Here is a 21,350-nt window from a genome sequence, read left to right on the forward strand (position 1 = left end):
TGAAACTTTTTCAAACATTAGTGCAGGATATACCAGAACATGACAGTGGAACCATAACAATTCTTTTGGTGGTAAAACAATGAGGCACCTTCGGAAAATGATAAGAAAATTGGACATCACTAACCATGCTTCTGTTCCTGCCAGGGAGGAAACCTCACCCGAGTGCAGACAGGCAGTGTTCAAGTCTCTGGATTCTCCACTCCCACCAATGGTTATGCAGCAGACCTCTGCTGGTCTTGTTCAGAGTCCAAGCCTGGTTTTCCCACCAATGCAGGCTGCATACTTCAGTCTCCATGGGTCTCCTTGGGTCAACCAGGCTGCAAACCTATGGACATTTTGACCTTGCACAAACATGGCTTAGGTTACCATCTAGTGTAGAAATGGAAGCAGTGACCCTGGGTTAAGGGAAAATTTGTAAAGTACCAAGACAAAGACATGACATTAAGAAGAGTGATACAAACCAAGCTAGACAGACAACACTGTAAAAAATACCAACTTCTTAAATGCAAAACAGACATGAGTACACAGGAACCAAGACCACACAGAAAACCATTCTCTCACAAGTGGATCAAGCAAGACCACAAAGACTGACTTGCATAAAGATGGGAGAAAATTCAGACCAAGAAAGAAATGAAAATGGCTATTTTGAGAAAACAGTGACCTCCAAGACAAAACAGAAAAGCAATTCAGAAATTGATAAAGATGTTGAAATAATTTTCAAACATCAAACAAAAATTAGAGAGCAGAATAACACAGTGAAATAATGCCAGACACACTGAAGAATCTACACAGCAAAATTGTCAAGCTGAAGAAACAATCAGTGAACCCAAAGATAGGCCAGACGAAAATACATGGTGAGGGATAAAAAACAGTGAAGAGAAATAAAGGCAACATTCAGCATAGAGAAGCCAACATCAAAACAATCTTAATCTAGTTGTTGCAGTGCACACCTGTAACCCCAGCAACTTGGAAGATGAAGCAAAGGACTGCAAGATCAAGTCAGGGTGGGCAACACAGGTGTCTCAAACAGAAAATGTAAACAAACAAACAAAGACTGAGGAAGACGCTCTGCAGTAAAGTGCCCTTGGGTTCAATGGGAAGGGAGGAGGAATAGAGGGAATGGGGGCGGGGAGGGAGGTGACTGGCGACCAGCGGGTGGGGGGGTGGGGGGGTAGGGGGATGTGAACAGGGGAAGGGGAGGGGAGGGGAGGAGAGGGGAAGGGCGAAAACAATGGGCAAGACTGCTGAGGACAGACCTCCAGGGTAGAATATTTGAATAGTATGCCCAAAATCCTGGGGTTCTATTTCCCAAACATACAATAAAAAAGAAAAGAGAAAGAAGCCCAGACCGACCGGCACTCGGAATGCCTGTATTTCCACACCGGGATCATCTCCCACGAACTCTGGGCTGTGGCTGTGCACCATTGCATGTTGGGAAAGAAAGTCGGGGTGCTTCTGCTAACTGAACTCCAGGGCTCTGGACTACGTTTCCCAGAAGTAGGTTAGGGCTGTGCACGCTGCATGCTGGGAAAAACAGTCCGGGAGTTACCATTACTTGAACTCAGGTCTGCGGACTACGTTTCCCAGAGGGCTCCGGGGCACCGCCCATATGGAGCTGACCGAGTTGCATGTCGGGAGACGGGATGGGCAGGCGGGAGTTTAAAATGGGCTCCTCCTGGATGCTCGCCGAGTTCTCCTCAAACTCTGCGTCCCCTCCTCTGGCGGAGCGGAAGCCGGTCACCCGAGTGTCGAACTGTTGGAGCCCAGGAGAATCCTCACGGGGTGTGATGGGGAGGGCACGAGGAGAGAAGAGGAGGAGACCCAAAAATAACCTGCACCCCTGGGGAGCTGCGAAGAGGCCGAAGCGGGCCGTGTGAGTGGCAGGCTCTGGGCGGGTCCGCCCTGGGGACTGAGGCAGTGGCCTCCTGTCACCTCCCTGCAATACCTTGGCGCCGAGGCCCTGCAGCCCCGCTCTGGGCGGACGAACTGCTGTGGGAATGTGGAAGAGCAGCGCTGGGTACGGCCAGGGAGAAACTCCGCAGTCGCATTCCCGGCCTTTCTCCAGATCCCCACCTTCTCCTCCACCTGCCCTGCGGGGACTGCGGAGGTGGCCAGGCTCCTGCCCAGTCTGCTTTCAGAGGTCCTGGGGCTGCAGCGGATGAAAGGAGCCCTCCTCTCCCTCACCTGACCTTGGTGCCTGGGCTGCACAGTTGGGGTGTGGAGTTGGTGTCCAGACAGGCCCTAGGGCGCCCTCTGGTGGCTCCTCCTCGGGACCTGGCGGTTGGTTTGGGGGCTTCTGTCTCCAGTTCCACCTGCAGGTGGTTGACACAAGGGTGGGCAGATATGATGCCAATAGTACTCCTTTTTTTTTTTTTTTTTTTTAATAGATACTGGGGATGGGACAATGTTCTTTCTTCTGTAGCTTCTTCCTGCTGGTTAGTGGCAAAGAGTTCATTCCTGTAAAAAAAAAAAAAAAAAAAAAAAGGATTAGGGAGGGCTGTAGGTGGAAGCAGAGTGTTTGGAGCCAGAGGTGTCAATAGTGAATCACAGGTATGGGCCTTGGGCATCAGGGGCTGGTAGTCTTGAAGGAGGAGCAGTTGGTGGCCAGTTGGTTGTTAAACTTTTGTGTCCACCAGCTCCGGAACTTGTGTATTTGATCTTGTAGGCACTTCTGTAGGCAATTTAGAAGACATGGTCCTGTTTAGGAAGATCTGTAGATGTTAAAATGACCAAAAATTTCTGACTGGTTGTTTCTCTTGATGGTTATCAGGCACTCCTGCCTAAGAATCTCTTTTATAGCCTCCAGTCTTACTTATTCCTGGGGCTAAAGTAAGTATACATCTTAAGTTACATTTAACTATTGTTTCTTCTTTTAAATGCCCAGGAATGGCTATGTTTTGGTTTTAACTTGTTTTGCTAGATGTTCCAGATCCAGCTGGTCAAATTGACCTTGTTCCTATCTGTTGTTAAGGGTCAGCTGAATTCCCACAGGGATTACTCATGGAGAACTGGAGAGCAGCTTTTTAGCTCCTTTAGTGCCATTTTCTAGGTAGGGTCTCCTTGATGAGGTGACTTTCTTTGGAAGCATCAGGGATGTCTCCCTTTTTCAATGACCCTCCTCTTTGCAGCAGGTACACTGGTTGACTTTCCATCCTCTAGTGGTCTCATTAATCTCCCTGATTAGGAGGCCATGTGACCCAAAGTTGCAAGGCTCTTTAGAGAAGCTCTCCCATTCCCTGGGTTCCAGCTGACATAGAGGGCAAGAGCCAAATAATTGGTTATCTTGGCTCCTGTATTTTAATCTAAGTTTGATCTTAAACATCCAGCAAGTCAGTCTCACCAGTCATAAAGTAAGAGTGCTGGGCTTTATTAGAGGTTACAAGGAAAATACAAAATGGAATTAACAACAGTAAAACATTTAGTTTGTGTAATAGCTATCTTGAATTTTGGCTGAGCTATACATTATACCCCTGTTTGAGATCACAGTAATTTTACAACAAAAAAAACCATCTTTTGAATATAACTTTAAATAAGCTGAAGTCTGGCTTATTTTGGAGCCATTCTGACATGCAGCAGGGTGGAAGGCAGAATCTTATCTCAGGTAAGTCAGGGCTCTTTACAAATCTTAGTTAAAGTGTTCTAATTCTGATACTGATCTTTGCCTCATTCTTAAAATTTTAAGAAATTTACATATATTGTTCCCTGAGTCTATATGAACATTAGTTAGCACAATTTAACATTATATCTAAAACACAAATCAAAGAAAGACTGAGAGAGCTTTTAACTTTTCTTTTGTGTGGCAAAGTGGCAAAATGGTTTCATGTTTCATGATATTAACCTTTAAACAAATAAGGCTTTCAATAACTTTTAGAATTATATTTACATTTAAATTTTTTATCTCAGTGTAAAAAATAACAAATTTTATATATACTCTGTTAATATCAGGTCCTATAACAGAACATTAAATGATATAAATAAGTCCCCAATAAAATTTGTTATTTTTCATAAGTCTAAAATTACCATTACAGACGAGTTTACTTTGGAGAATAGCAGCTTGATAAATTTCTGCTTTAAAGGCTTGTATACTTGGTAAATGTGAACATATTTAATATAAAAAGCATGACCATTTCACAATTACCTTGATAGTTTTATATTAACCAAATTTAGTTTTTAAAGAAAAATTTAGACTCTGTAACATAGTACAATACTCTAACAGTTGTTCTTTAACCATAATTGTATAATCCCCAATTTTTAGTACTAATTGCTCTAAAGAAGAAAACTTAACAGAAATAATGTTAAGAGTAAATTAGTGTTTTTAAAGAAATCCTTGTCATTTTTACATATAGATTAAGCTTTGTTTTCTATCAGCCCATTAAATATTTGACCTTAGGGAAAAACCTTAAATAGACTTAACTGATTGTCTCACATACATATAACCAACTTAGTTCCATGCAAACTTGTTGAAATTTGCCCTTTACTTATACACAGACTTTCTTAGTACTTACTTTGACCCTCCTGTATTTTATCACACAAGCACTTTCTTGCCCAGAAACATTTTCTTTTCCCTTCTACTAAATATATTTCCATACCTAGAACCTTTTCTCTTTCCTATCTGTTGACCACTTTTGTTCACATTTTGAAACAACTCTTAAACAAAATTCCTGAATTTAGATAAATTACTCCATTATAGTAATATAAAATACTTTATGTTATATGCAGTACTCTAATTGAAACACTGCTGAAATTTTTGGAATTCTTTGTATATAGAATTATACCTGTTAGGACTTAGTTACCTTCTTTTTAGTGATGATGCATTGCAATTTTAAACCCTTTTTATTTACCAACCTATGAAAACACCAATAATGTTTAAGTATGTTACCCCATGGAATTTAAAGCGTTAAGAGTACTCAATGTTATTTAACTGTTAGAATTTTAACTTTGTAAATTAATCAGATGCCTCTAACACATTTGAGTAGTCCCATACCTGTCTAATCTAATTCACTTATTCTTCTGTAAAAAACAAGATATTAGATAAGTGTACTGAACAGTATTTCCTGTCTCCCACTGAAGAAAAGTTCTAGAAAAAGTTCATATTAGAGATTTTATAAACTTCAACATTTTATTAGTTTAACCACCTAGAGTCTTGTGAGTTAATTTTAAAGACATTTTACTTTCATTAGTTTACCCAATTTAAATTGTACCTTTTTAAATCACGTGAATTAAAGGTATTTGGATCCATTTTTTAAATTTTAACTTTATGAGCACTATATTTGGATGAACATATATAGACAGACAACACGATATCAGACAATAGAATAACATAGAAGCAAAGCCTTGTAGCTTTTATCTCCATTGCAATGTAACATGTTCAAAAATAACTCTAGAGTTGAATAAAAATAAAACTGATATGTAAGATCAAAATTGTGAGCTTGAAAAATAAGAAAAAAAAAGAACAAGAGTTCTAGAAGAAAAATTGATAATGGCCATTAATTATAGCATGAGAGAGTGAGAAAGAGAAAGGCAGAGAGAAGGGGTGTGAGGGAGAGGGAGAGGGAGAGTTAATTCTGTGTTGCAGTCCAGAAGAAGTTTAAAGTGGACACTTTTTTTTTCTTCAGTCTCAGGTTGGTCCCTCGCTGAACCTGCTACAGTCTACATTCCAATGTAGACTTCAGCAAGGCTAGGCAGGGGAAATTGCCTAGGGGTTTTTCACCCTTTCTCCTGGTTGGTAATCAGCTCAGGTTTGGATGCAGAAAATTATGAAACATTATCTCCCACCACTTTTGAGGAATGGGGCTGCTATATCGTACTCCTTAAGGTGACATGCCACTGGCTGTTGGACTGGTTAGGGTTACTCCCTCCATACCAGCCATCTCCCATAGTGGGGCTAGAATATGTGTGCAGGACCTCGTGGCAGGAGGACTGAGTGGGCTGGGCAGGAGAATGGAAGCAGAAACAGAATGGGACAAAGGAGATGGAGGAGCAGGGGCCAGAGGGGCCTCTGGTGCAGGGGACTGGTATGGGGGTTGTAGAAGTCAGAGGAGGAGGAGGGATTAATAGGGAGAGAACAAACCAAAAGGAGGTGTTCAGGTTTGCAGGAAGAGCAAAACAGTGCAAGAATTAAAAGGCTTGAAGATAAGGAATCCCTTTCCATCTGCCTGCTCACTCACAGAAGTTGTGTGCTGTTATGTAGCCATTTTGGATCAATTATCTAAGGTATAAGTTTTGGTGGTTTTAGGCTGGGGTCAGGTAAAGGGGTTTAAGATTGTCTAGTAGACACTGCAGGGGTGAATCTGCCAGAATGGAGGACCCAGATCCCGTGGTGGAGACAGATAGAGCTGAGTCAGTGTCCAGGGTGTCCCAAGGTCAAAGACTAGTTGTCTGGAGACAAGAAAGCAGCAGAGTGATGGGCTCATCACCAAAAACTCAGTGTGTGCCGGGCAAAAGCCAAGAGAGTTGAGGACCTGACATCAGGATTTTTGCGAGCAAGCGTGAAGAGAAGCCTCAACCTTGAGAGAGAATCTCCACCATAAAGATCAGGGACCCACCTGTCAGATAAGGTCAACTAAGGGGGCAAGCTGTAACTGTAAAAGTCATGGCTGGGGGAACCCCCACTCCTCAACTGCCTCGAGGGTGCTGGATGATCAGTGGTCACATCTCAGGTCAGTAGAGGAGTGTTTAAGCCAACCTAGGGGAAAACTCACCAATCTTAAGCTGGTGGTTGATGCGGAGGAGAGCATCTGGGTGAATGGAAGGTGGGACCAGCACTGGGGGTCTGGGGCTACAGACGTAAGTGGTGGTAGAAGAGCCCATCAAGTCATGGCACCAAGGAAAGCACCCAGAAACCACTCCAGACATGGGAACTCATGCAAGAGATTTTATTAAGTGGACAGGCACAGTGATTCCCTGCAAAGTGTGAGAGAGTGAAAGCCAGGAGGAGAGAGCAAGAAAATGTTGGGGGAGCTATTAAATAGTGAAATTTCATGGGCTAATACCAACAGACCAATGGTTGGCGAGGAGGTTTACAGGTTTGCAATCTGGACCAATTACTTGGCGACAGCAAAATAGCAGATCTGATGCCAACAATGGTTATACGTGACAGAGGGTTCATTTTGACCTATTCGTACAAGCATGGAATATAATTTGTTCCATTTCACTCCCTACTGGTCTTTCTGGTATTTACTTATTTTTAATTGGTGCTGTATTGATATACATTAAAGGTAGAATTCACTGTGTCATATTGCATATATGTACAAAGTAAATTTTGGTCATTTTTATTTCTCATTACCACCCTGCTCCAATCCTCCTTCCTCCCTGTCAATTCCCTTCTTTTAATCCACTGATCTCCCATCAGTTTTCCTATGATCTCTCTGTCCCCTTATTTTCTTTCTTTTTTTTTTCCTTTGTACTAGTTTCTGCATATGAGAAAAAAAACATTCAACTCTTTAACTCTTAGCTTCCTGAATTTAGCTTTATTCACTTGGCATGATATTCTCCAGTTTCATTGATTTTCCAACAAATGGCATAAGTTTGTTTTTCTTGAAGACTGAGGAAAACTCCATTGTGTATATATGCCACGTTTTCTTCCTCCATTCATCTGTGAACAGACAAGTGGGTTGCTTCCATAAATTAGCTGTTGTAAATTGGGTTATAATAAATATTAGTGTTCCTGAATCAGTATAGTAGAGTGATTCTTGTTCTTTGGCTTAGTACCAAGCATGGGATGCTTGGATAAATAGTAATTCCATTAGTAGTTCCTTGAGGTATCACCATAGTGATTTTCAAAGGAGTTGTGCTAATTTGCAGTCCCACAAAAATGTTTGAGTGTACCCCAAAATTTACTATTTCTCTTCTTGGTGATTGTCATTCTCAGTAGAATGGATGAAATCTCAATATAGATTTGATATGAGTTTCCCTGATTGAGAGGAATGGCTAGCAATTTTTGGTATAATTTGACTATTTGGATTTTTCCTTTGGAGATATGTCTATTTAGTGTTTTTTTCCCATTAATTATTTGAATATTTTCTTGGGGAGTTTTTGATATTAACATTTTCAGTATGTTGCACATTCTTGATATAACCCCAATGAGAATATTGCTAGCAAAGATATTTGACCATTCTTTATTAATTCTTTTTTTCATTTATTTTTATTGTAAATAGATGGGATGCATGTTTTTTCTGTTTGTACATGGAGAAACAGCATACCATTTGTGTAATCATACATTTACATAGGGTAATGATGTTTGATTCATTCTGTTGTTTTTTCTTTCCCCCCACCCCTCCCACCCCTCTTTTCCCTCTATACAGTCCCTCCTTCCCCCATTATTGCCCCCCTCACACCCCCCATTATGTGTCATCATCTGCTTATCAGCAAGATCATTCATCCTTTGGTTTTTTGAGATTGACTTATCTCACTTAGCATGATATTCTCCAATTTCACCCATTTGCAGGCAAATGCCATTATTTTATCATTCTTTATAGCTGAGTAATATTCCATTGTGTGTGTGTATATATATATATATATATATCTCACAGTTTCTTTATCCATTCATCAGTTGAAGGACATCTAGGTTGGTTCCACAATCTGGCTATTGTGAATTGAGCAACTATGAACATCGACGTGGCTCTATCTCTGTAGTATGCTGATTTTAAGTCCTTTGGGTATAGGCCGAGGAGGGGGATAGCTGGGTCAAATGGTGTTTCCATTCCAAGTTTTCTAAGGAATCTCCACACTGCTTTCCAGAGTGGCTGCACTAATTTGCATCCCCACCAGCAATGTATGAGTGCATTTTTTTCCCAACATCCTCTCCAACACCTATTGTTGCTTGTATTCTTGATAATCACCATTCTACTCAGCGTGAGATGGAATCTTAGTGTAGTTTTGATTTGCATTTCTCTTATTACTAAAGATGTTGAACATTTTTTCATGTTTGTTGATTGCTTGTAGATCTTCTGTGAAACATTTTCATATCCTTAGCCCATTTTTTCATTGGATTATTTGTATTCTTGGTGTAGAGTTTTTTGAGTTCTTTATATATTCTGGAAATTAGTGCTCTATCTGAAGTATGAGTGGCAAAGATATTCTCCCACTCTGTAGGCTCTCTCTTCACATTGCTGATAGTTTCCTTTGCTGAGAGAAAGTTATTTAATTTGAATCTATCCCAGTTGTTGATTCTTGCTTTTATTTCTTGTGCTATGGGAGTCCTGTTAAGGAAGTCTGATCCTAAGTCAACAAGTTGAAGATTTGGACCTACTTTTTCTTATATAAGATGCAGGGTCTCGGGTCTGATTTCAAGGTACTTGATCCATTGTGAGTTGATTTTTGTGCAGGGTGAGAGATAGGGGTTTAGTTTCATTCTGTTGCATATGAATTTCCAGTTTTCCCAGCACCATTTGTTGAACAGGCTATCTTTTCTCTATTGCATATTTTTGGACCCTTTGTCTAATATGAGAAAATGGTATTTATCTGGGTTTGTGTCCATGTCCTCTATTCTGTACATTTGATCTTCCTGTCTATTTTGGTGCCAATTCCATGCCATTATTTTGTTACTATTGCTTTGTAGTATAGTTGAAGTTCTGGTATTGCGATACCCCCTGTTTCATTCTTCCTGCTTAGGATTGCTTTAGCTATTCTGGGTTTCTTATTCTTCCAGATGAATTTCATGATTGCTTGCTCTATTTCTGTAAGGTACATCATTGGGATTTTAATTGGAATTGCATTGAATCTGTATAAAACTTTTGATAGTATGGCCATTTTGACAACATTAATTCTGCCTATTCAAGAACATGGGAGATCTTTCCATCTTCTAAGGTCTTCCTCAATTTCTTTCTTCAATGTTTTGAAGTTTTCATTGTAGAGATCTTTTACCTGTTTGGTTAGATTGATTCCCAAGTATTTTATTTTTCTTTGAGGCTATTGCAAACGGAGTTGTTTTCCTCATTTCCCTTTCAGATGTTTTGTTGCTTGCGTATAAAAATGGTTTAGATTTATGTGTGTTGATTTTATAGCCTGCTATTTTGCTGAATTTATTGATGAAGTCTAGAAGTTTTCTAGAGGAGTTTTTTGATCCTCTAAATATAGAATCATGTCATCAACAAACAGTGGCAGCTTAAGTTCCTAATTTCCTATTTGTATCCCTTTAATTTCTTCAGTCTGCCTAATTGCTCTGGCTAGAGTTGACAATGTTGAATAGAAGAGGTGGAAGAGGACATCCCTGTCTTATTCTCATTTTTAAATGGAATGGTTTCAGTTTTTCTCCATTAAGAATGATGTTGGCCATGGGCTTAGCATAAATACCCTTTACAATGTTCAGGTATGTTCGTACTATCCCTAGTTTTTCTAGTGTTTTGAGCATGAAGGGGAGTTGTATTTTGTTAAACGCTTTTTTTTGCATCAATTGATATAACCATATGATTCTTATCCTTAAGTCTATTGACATGATGGATTACGTTTATTGATTTATGGATGTTAAACCATCCTTGCATTCCAGGGATGAACCCCACTTGATCGTGGTGCACGATTTTCTTAATGTTTTTGGATATGGTTTGCCAATATTTTGTTAAGGATCTTCGCATCTATATTCATCAAGGATATTGGTCTAAAATTTTCTTTCCTTGATGTTTCTTTTCCTGGTTTGGGTATGAGGGTGATATTAGGTTCATAGAATGAGTTTGGTAGGGTACCCTCCTTTTCTATTTCCTGCAATACTTTGAGAAGTATTAGAATGAGTTTTTCTTTGAAGGTCTTGTAGAACTTGGCTGAGATTCCATCTGGTCCTGGGCTTTTCATGGATGGTAGGTATTTAATGACTTCTTCTATTTCATTGCTTGATGCTGATCTGTTTAAATTGTGTATGTCCTCCTGGTTCAGTTTGGGAGGAGTATAAGTCTCTAGAAATTTGTCAATGTCTTTGGTAGTTTCTATTTTGTTGGAATACACATTTTCAAAGTAGTTTCTCATTGTTATGTATCTCAGTGGTGTCTGTCATGATATTTCCTTTTTCATCACGAATTTTAGTAATTTGAGTTTTCTCTCTCCTTCTCTTTGTTAGTGTGGCTAAGGATTTGTCTGTTTTGTTTACTTTCTCAAAGAACCAACTTTTTGTTTTGTGAATTTTTTGAATTGTTTCTTTCATTTCAATTTTATTGATTTCAGCTCTGATTTTAATTATTTCCTGTCTTCTACTATTTCTGCTGTTATTGTTTTCTTCTTTCTCTTGGGCTATGAGCTGTAATGTTAGGTCATTTAGTTGTTGACTTTTCATTATTTTCTGGAATGCGCTCCATGCAATAAATTTTCCTCCTAGCACCACTTTCATAGTGTCCCAGAGATTTTGATATGTTGTATCATCATTCTCATTGACCTCTAAGAATTTTTTATCTCCTCCCTGATATTTTCTGTTATCCATGTTTCATTCAATAGCATATTATTTAGTCTCCAGGTGTTGGAGTAATTTCTGTTTTTTATTTTGTCATTGATTTCTACTCTCAGTCCATTATGATCTGATAGAACACAAGGCAGTATCTCTATTTTTTTGCATTTCCTAAGGGCTGCTTTTTGGCATAACATATGGTCCATTTTCAAGGAGGTCCAAGTGCTGCGGAGAAGAAAGTGAATTCACTCATTGATGGATGGAATATTCTATCTATGTCAGTTAAGTCTTGGTTATTGATTGTGTTATTGGATTCTATGGTTTCTTTGGTTGGTTTTGGTTTGGAAGATCTATATACTGGTGACAACGGTGTGTTAAAGTCACACCAGAATTGTTGTGTTGTGGTCTATTTGATTCCTGGCATTCAGAAGGATTTGTTTGATGTACATGGATGCACTGTTGTTTGGGACATAAATATTTGAGATTGTTATGTCTTCCTGATTTATGGTTCCCTTAAGCAGTATGGAAAGTAATTCTCTATTTCTTCTGACTAACTTTGGCTTGAAGTCCACTTTATCTGAAATAAGGATGAAAACCCCCACTTTTTTACTGAGTCCATGTGCATGGTAGGTTTTTCCCCATCCTTTCACCATTAGTCTGTGGATGTCCTTATCAAAGAGATGAGTCTCTTGAATGCAGCATATGGTTGGGTCTTTCTTTTTAATCCATTCTGCCTGTCTGTGACTTTTGAATGATAAGTTTAGGCCATTAACTTTCAGGGTTATTATTGAGATATAATTTGTATTCCCAGTCACTTGGACTTACTTTTGTTTTTTAACGTGACTTGGTTTCTCCTTTGGTTGGTTTTTCCTTTAAGGTAGTTCCTCCCTTTGCTGACCTCTATTGTTATTTTTCATTTTCTCCTCATGGACTATTTTGTTGAGAGTATTCTATAGCACAGGCTATATGTCAATTCTTTTAACTTTTGTTCATCCTGAAGGGATTTTATTTCATCTTCAAATCTGAAGGTTAGTTTTGATGAGTATAGAATTCTTGTTTGGCACCCATGTTCTTTCAGGGCTTGAAAAATGTTTTTCCAGGCCCTTCTAGCTTTTAGAGCCTGGGCTAAGAAATCTGCTGATATACATATTGGTTTCCACCTATATGTAATCTGATGCTTTTCTCTTGCAACCTTAAAAACTATCTTTATTATGTATGTTAGGCATCTTCATTATTAATGTGCCTTGGTGTGGATCTGTTGTTATTTTGTGCATTTGGTGTTCTGTAAGCCTCTTGTATTTGATTTTCCATTTAATTCTTCAGGATTGGGAAATTTTCTGATATTATTTCATTGAATAGGTTGTTCATTCCTTTGGTTTGTATCTTTGTGCCTTCCTCAATCCCTATAATTCTTAAATTTGGTCTTTTCATGATGTCTCATTACTTCTTGGAGTTTCTGTTCATGATTTCTTACCATCTTCTCTTTTTGGACAACTTTATTTTCAAGATTAAATATTTTGTCTTCAGTGTGTGATATTCTGTCTTTCAAGTGGTCTAGTCTGTTGGTGATGCTTTCCATTTAGTTTTTAATTTTTTTTTTTTTTTTTGCTTTCCTTCATTTCAAAAATTTCAATTTGGGTTTTGTTGTTGTTGTTTTTTAGAGAATCTCTATCTGTTTGCTGAAATGATCTTTTGCTTCTTGCAGTTGCTCTTTCAACTGCTTATTAGTGTGATTATTGCCTGCATTTGCTCTCTTATCTCATCCTTTGCTCCACAAATCATTTTAATTATGTATATTCTGAACTCCCTTTCTGACTTTTCTTCCACCATACTGTCACTGAATTCTGTTAATATATAATCTAGGATTGTCTGGATCATTTTCTTCCCTTGTTTTTTCATGTTAATGTATCTTCCCCTCTAGCAGTGCAGATCTGGGTTATTGCAGTCTCTCCCTATAGGCTTATAGTGACCCTATAGGTTTCCAAAACCTTTTCTTTAAGGGGGAGATCAATATTAGCAGTGCCTAGCACAGACAATATGCAACTCTAAACCAAAGAGCCCCTATGAGTACATTAACAATATTGTCATAATAAACAGAATGAGTTTAATTATTATCTACAATATAACAAAATAGATTTGCAATAAGCTCTACAGTTTCTGAAGGAGGAAGAGGATGGGAATCAGTGTAGGATGTAGCTGTTAATGGAAAAAGAAAAGAATATATAGAAGTTCTAGATTGTAGAAAGAGTAATTATAATCAAAATTAGTTTTTTTGTTAGCATGTGAAAAGGGAGAAAGAGAATCTAAGGGAACAGGTAAACAAAAGGAAAATAGAGCAAGTAAAGGAATAAAAACTTAAATTTTTTCAATAAGGACAAAAAATATCTACACTATAACCATCATACAGTGTTCAAACCTCCCAGTCTTCAGTAGCCTGATGTATGAGAGGTACCTGACAATGAGCTTCCAGTCTCCAGCAGGCATCTCAGGATGATATTTGCCCTACCTAAAGATGGAATTTATGGCTTCCATGATTATCTAAGGTGACCACACTGGCTTCCAAATGTGTTGGCAAATGGGGAACTGCAGTGCAGGTTGTGGGCATAGTTGTCTGGAGGTCCTGGAGACAGGATGTGGTTGTTCAGACAGGGCCTTGGAGGTGGAGTGTGTTCGGTCTGGTTGCAGGATCCTGGAGTGGGGTGCAGTCGGTCTGGGCGTCTTCATGGTACTGCACAGTCATTCTGTTGGTCCTGGTGGCAGGGAGCAGTCAGTCAGTCTGAGGGCCCCAGAGGCAGTGAGTGGTCAGTCAGGCTGAGGAGTTCTGGAGATGGGACTCAGTCAGTCCAGCCAGGGGTTTTACACATCCTGGCTGTTTCAAAATGGTGGCAGCCACATGCAACCAAACCTGCAAGTACCGTGACAGTGGACTTCAAGACAACAGCAGGCAGCTGGTGCTCCACTGGTGGTCTGCAGTCAGTCTGCTGGCTACTATTGGATGATTAGCAGGTGAACCTCATGTGGTGGTGATGGGAAGGTGAAAGGCCGGTGATGGACAGTCAAAAGGCAGACAAATGGCAGATGGTAGGTGCCAGACAATGAGCAATAAGACGTTGGATGAGGGGAAATGGAAGATCAGCAGGACCCCTATCCTTTCTCCCTAAGGGTGATGGAAATCAAACACCCCACCACCTCCATGTGGTTCTTCCCACTGAAGAGCGTCACCCTAACTTTCTTAACACAACTCCTTAAGCTCAAGAAGTAAAACTAAAAGGGATGGTTTCCAATTTAAAACTCCTTCTTAGCAAAGGAAATAATTAATAATGCAAATAGAGAGCCTACAGAATGGGAGAAAATCTTTACCACACACACACCTCACATAAAGCACTACTAGCCAGAATACATGAAGAACTCAAAAACTTAACAACAAAAAACAAATAACCAGCTCAATAAATGGGCTAAGAAAATGAACAGATACTTCACAGAAGAAGAAATACAATCAACAAAAACATGAAAAAAATGTTTATTATTTCTTGCAATTACAGAAATGCAAATGAAAACCACTGTAAGATTCCATCTCACTTGTCAGAATGGCAATTATCAAGAATACAAACAACAATAAATGTTGATAAGCATGTGTGGGAAAATGTACAATCATACATTGCTGGTGGGACTGCAGATTGGTGTAACCACTCTGGAAAGCAGTATGGATATTCCTCAGAAAACTTGGAATGGAAACACCATTTGACCCATCTATGCTACTTCTCAGTTTATACCCAAAGGAATTAAAATCAACATACCATAGTGATGCAGCCACAACAATGTTAATAGCAGTTCAATTTACAATAGTTAGATTGTAAAACCAACGTAGATGCTTTTCCATGGATGAATGGATAAAGAAACTGTATATGTATACACAATGGAGTATAACTCAATCACAAAAAAAGAGTGAAATGAGGGTATGTGAAGAAAAATGGATGGAACTAGAGAATAACATGCTAAGTGAAATAAGCCAATCCCAAAATCCCAAAGAACAAATGTTTTCACTGATAAGTTGATGCTGATCCATAATGGGGGTGAGTAGGGAAGAAAGAAGGAACTTTGGCTTATGCAGAGGGGAGTGAGGGGATGGTTTGAGCAGTGGGGATGAAAAATTTTGGAAGAATAAGACAGACATTGTTACCCTATATACACGTATGATTACACTACTGGTGTGATTCAGCAGCCTGTAAAACCAGAGGAATGGAAAATTATGCTCAATTGTGTACAATGTGTCAAAATGCATTATATTGTCATGTATAACCAATTATCAAAAACAAGATTTTTTAAAAGTACTATTTGTTCATCAAAACTGACATTAGAGGACTGGGGATGAGTTAGAGCAGACCTTTAAAGAGGAACTAATACATGTATGATTATGTCAAAATGAATTCCACTAAAAAAGTAATCAACAAAACACAAGAGGAAAACAGTGAATAACCTAATGATAAAATGGCTTTGTGATTTAGCAGATATTTCTGATTAGACTACATACCAATGGCAAGGAAATGTATGAAAAATAGTCAATATGTTTAGTTCTTAGGAAAAGATTATCAGTGCCATATTGAGATACCACCTTGCACTCTATAGAATGGCTGTGATCTACCATAGAACATCACAAGTATTGAGGAGATGTGTTTAGAAAGAGAAACCCTGGTGCTCTCTTGGTGTGGAGGGCAATAAGTACAGTCATTGAGGGGATCAGTAGGAAAGTTTCTCTAAAGCTGAAACTACAGTTTCCATGGGATCCAGCCAGCCCAATGCTGAAAATAAGCTGAAAGAAATGAACTCAGTGTGTCCGAAGGCATCTGCATTCCAAGATTATTTGCAGCACAATTCAGTACAGCCAGGATGTTGAATCAATTTAAATTTTTATATATAAGTGAATGAAAATGAAAGACTGTTCTGCCATAAAAGGAATGGTGAAGTCCTTTGATTGGAATAAATCCACAGGAAGGAACTGGAGAACATCATTTTAAGGGAAACAACACAGATTAACAAGCACCACACAATATCACTCAGGTGGAGTATAAACAAATAGATCTATTGAAAGTTAAGTGCAAAATAGTAGATACTGGATACTGGAGAGAAGTGGTGTAATCTGTGGGAACAGTGTTAATTGCTTGAGGAGGAATCAGTTCTCTTGTTCTAGAGAAAAAAGGATAAATACAGTAAAAAATTGCATCATAAATCTCAACGAGAAATGTGGAAATTCAAGGTACTCATCATAAACAGATGATGAAATTGAAGTGCATAGATATGCTAATTACTATGAATTGATCACTATCCAATATAAACACAAATCCTAATATCACATCGTTACTCAAAATTTAATGTACACATATCCTGCCAACCAAACATAAGAAAATAAACTTTAAATGATTCACTTAATGCACTTCACCAACCTTCCTTTCTGTATCTTCAGATCCATGTCATTCACCTTATTCTATACCAATGCCATAAACAATGATAAGGAAGAGAGGAGATACAAATTTACATGGTATCATCTAAATTATTCTGTGAATTATGGGGCACTTAGTACCCATGTCTCTGTATATTATGAAGATTAACTCAGAACATACTTGAGGTTCCAGCCAATGGCACTAAAACACACTTCGGATCATGTAGCACAGGTTCATTTGCATTAATGAATGTAAACATGATGATTTCCAAAAGCAGACTTTCTTACAAAACTGCCTTTACCACTTTTCATAAACTAGAAAGCAACAAAAACTGTGGTCTTTCAAAAAGATTACTAGCATTCTTCACTGGGAACAAATGAACATAGCATTTGGGATGATAAAATGTATCCGGAGGGGAGAAACCGTGGGCAGTACCTGCTTTCTGTAAGTCATGTTAGCTTAGTGATGGTCATGTTGAATGCAGAGGGAAGAACATTGCCATCAACAGGAAGTTCTTAAAGGAATTAATTTATTGGTTTCAATGCAAACCTGCAGAACTGAAATGTCTTAGAGAAGGCTGTGGACACCACATGACTGACAAACACATGGAAGCTCCAAAGGCAAGACTAGCCTAAGTGCTCTCAGTCCAGACTTCCAGTGAGGATCACAGCCAATTGTAGGAAATATATTCACCATTGTCACCACTGTGAATTCAGTCATGGTAGAAAAGCCAGTGGTGTTTGAATTAAGTGTTTGTGTTGAATGTAAGATGAGTCCAGGGCCAACCATATGGGTTTCTTTATTTTTAAATTTCTATTTACTTTTTTATTTTTACAGACTGCATTTTGATTCATTGAACAAAAATGGGCAAAACATTTTGTTTCTATGGTTGTATACTTTGTAGATTCACACCATTCTGTAATCATATATGTACATAGGGTAATAATGTCTGTTTCTTTTCACCTCTTTCATGCCCTGGCCCCCTTCACTCTCTCATTTTTCTCTACATAATAAATGTTCCTTCATTCTTCTCTTTCACCCCAACCTCCCACTCCCATTAGGTATCATCATCCACTTATCGGGATTGGTTTCTTTGACTTCGCATGATATTCTCCAATTCCATCCATTTACCCGCAAATGACATAATTTAATTCTTCTTATGGCCCAATAATATTCTATTGTTTATATTTACAGTTTTGTTTTCCATTCATCTGACTGCATTCATAGAGCTGAGTTTAGTATTCATCCCAAAGGGAGGTAACAGGCTCTGCCTAGTTGCATTAGGGACAGGGCAGGGCATGGCAGCCCATATTCCCATTACTGTAGCAAGAGTTCCTGTTTTGGAGGCAGGGAAGAACACCTGGATGCAACAAAAGGCCCCCATTTTGTTCTCCATACCAGAGATGATTGTTCTTGTACCTCTTCTGTGACAAAGAACCCATAAGTGAGAACTTTTCTGTTGATGAGATCATTGTGCCTAAGGATGTGGTGGGATAGGGGAAGGGTATTGCTGATGATTTCAAGGGCAACTTCTCAAGTAGAAGTCAGGAATTGTCAAGGTTATCTTGCCTGAGAAGAAAACCCAGAATAGCAAGAGGAACAATGGCAGTCTCTCAAATAAGAAACCCCAGGACAAGGGCCTTGTCCACGTTTCCTACTGAAATGTTATATGTTTGGAACTTTAGAATCTTTGCTTTTGGTGTCCTTACCTAATGTGTCTGTTTGCAATAAGTTGTTTTTATTTTTCTTTGTATTACTGTCAAGTTTACCCTTATTTTCATGACACTGGGAATTTAACTCAGGGCTTAAAGCATAGTAGGCAAAGTGGTACCACTGCCCCACAGGCTGACCCCACGGTTGACCCTTAATATATTTTTCCTTAGACATCAGAGCCAAGCTCCTTTCCATCTTCCACAGAGTCTTACATTTGGGACAAATTCTCACCATGAGTTCATGAGCTGTCATACTGCTAACGTTCCTGTTGTGACAGATGAACATGAACCAAGAAGATATCAATTTCCTAATGGGAATGGAGTCCAGCCCTTAGCATCAATGAGGAAGGAGCATGAAAGCTCCACAGGTGCTCCATCAGCTATTTGTAGTCCACACATTGGAAAGTGCACATTGGAACTGAGTGGCATTCATACAAACCATTTACAAACATACTTGACAGTGTTGCCTAATGCTGAAGAGATCTAAACATATCCACACCACTTCCACAACTATGCATATGTGCATGGGTTCTTCTGTGTGTCACCAAAAGTCTCTCCATAATTTACACACCAAGCACTCTTCCTAAACACTCACATGTTCATCTGTAGTGGACAGTTACATCAATGAAACTCACAAACACTGGAATTCAGTGCTGTAAAACAATTATATGTAAACTACACATGAATTTAAAACAACCTAGAAAATTTAAATCCAACCAAAATATTTCCTGTGTATAAGAGTTGCATAAAGTAAACAAGAGGTTACAGTGCTCTCTGCTGATAGATGTCTGAATAGTGCTCATCTTAGAAGAGGGTGACCAGAAAGAACACTCCTGAGGAAAAATCTGTGGGCAGAACATGTCCTGGTTTCTTCCAGAAAGACTCTACAGATGTGTCCAGTTTTTAAAATTCCATCACACTCTGCAGCAATGACCTGTGCATGGACCTTTAAATAATTTTATCCAAGTCCGAAATTGTTTAAAGTAGAAGGCAGGAAAGTAGTCCACTGTTATATTATCCATAAATATTCATTTGCTTGAAACTGTGATCAGCATTTTAAAATAAGCTGCCATTTTTAGGTTAGAAATTAAAATGTAATAATAGCCACACTTCCACAGAAAAAGACTGAAATGTAGGATTCTATTTGGATTGTTACAGAAGATATTAAGATAAAGGAAAATAAAGCAGGTGTCATGAAGAGTAAACAGTAAGTTGATGAGTTTAGTTCTAGGTGATTCCATTATTTACTTACAAAAACAGACAAAAGCTTTTCTACTGAGAACAAATATTTGTCTATATATTTAGATAATTTAAAGAAATGTAAAATGTTCATCATAACCACATTGATATGTGTGACACAAAAGGTAAAACAATATGAGAGTTCATTGTTTTCATATTATTTTTCATGTAGAAACAATCAATTTTCCAACATTCTAGCTTTTTGACAATCAGTATTTTTGAAACATGCACACAGAGACCACATGCACACACACAGAGTAACTATTCATAAAGTTACATAAGTGTGCAATTTTTCAGGTTCTGAATTTGTCTTAATTGAATTGATGGTTTTAGGGAGATGAATACATTAACAGCAGGACATTGGGCAGGTGTATACATGTCACATGATTTTGAGAACACTTGGGGAGGTTCTACTCCAGCAAATCCTAGACACATTGGCATCTCTGCTCATGATAATAAAGGGGCTGAGAGCAGGAAAACATGCATTGGTTAAGGCAGAGAGGTGCACCAAGAGCTGACTGGGGCTACCAGAAACAGCCCACCAAATGTGCATGGTGAAGGAGAGAGTGTAAAGAGACACAAAGGTGCTCACCAAAAGAAGGACAGTTTTAGTAGCTCTGGATTCAGGGGAGGGTTTGGGAGAGGGACTCTTGCCATGGAGGTGTTGGAACCTCTGCTTGTGCCTGTACAGGATAAAAACCATGGAGTCACTGGCCCATGGCATGATTCACAAACACAGCACATCAGGGAAAGACAGTAATGCTGCAATTATTGCATTTATTACATAATCATTTATCTCATCATTACCACCAGAACAGTATTCAATATCACTTCTCTTTGTGATGTTAATATCAACACTAATTGCAGTTTCACATAAAGGAACAATGATATTTACCAGCAGGTGGAGGATCCAGCACAGGAATACACGTGCCAGTGTACCTGAGAGCTTTTGCTTTGAGCTCTGCCCACCTGGAGTCCCTGGGACTGATGGTGATGGCCTGGAAGACACTCAAGAGGCACATACTGCTGAAGGACATACCCCTGCCCACCCTGTAAACATAGAAAAGAAGTTTGCATCCAAGATCACTGATGAAATGTCTAAACCCAAGAGCTTCCATGGACTGTGGGACTGCCCTGAAGAGAAGGAATAGAGAGTTGGCTACAATCAGGTGCTTAATAATCAAGTCTGTGCATCTCAACCTACACCCAGAAAAGTAAAGACAGATGTAGAAGGAAAGGAGACAGAAATTCCCCAGAATACCAGCCATAGTCTGGGTTAAGAAGATCATACCCATTGTCCAATCCCCAGAGGACATTCTGCCACATAATGACTATTCCTGCAGACTGATACTTATCTTCAGAGGCAGAGGATCCTGCATGAGGACAAGAGGAGTGGGCAACAGCAAAAATGTGAACTAACATTCAGTGCTAATGCTCACTCTTATTTCCCAGTAGGAATATTTACTTAAAGATGTTTCTGTTATTAACAGGATTCCTACAATAGAATATCTGTCATTTAAATTATGTAGAAATGCATTAAAGCTATTCCAGGAGCAGACATATGTAACCTATTTATTCTTTATTCTTTTTACA

The 21,350-nt window shown here is 38.9% G+C and overlaps 1 pseudogene; it reads right to left on the reverse strand.

Moving 5' to 3' along the window:
- Positions 1-1,561: 1,561 nt before the first annotated feature.
- On the reverse strand, positions 1,562-21,073 carry LOC124966212 (vomeronasal type-1 receptor 4-like; annotated as a pseudogene).
- Between the last annotated feature and the right edge of the window lie 277 nt (positions 21,074-21,350).

This window comes from Sciurus carolinensis, chromosome 16, assembly GCF_902686445.1.
Source record: "Sciurus carolinensis chromosome 16, mSciCar1.2, whole genome shotgun sequence".
Lineage (NCBI taxonomy): Eukaryota > Metazoa > Chordata > Mammalia > Rodentia > Sciuridae > Sciurus > Sciurus carolinensis.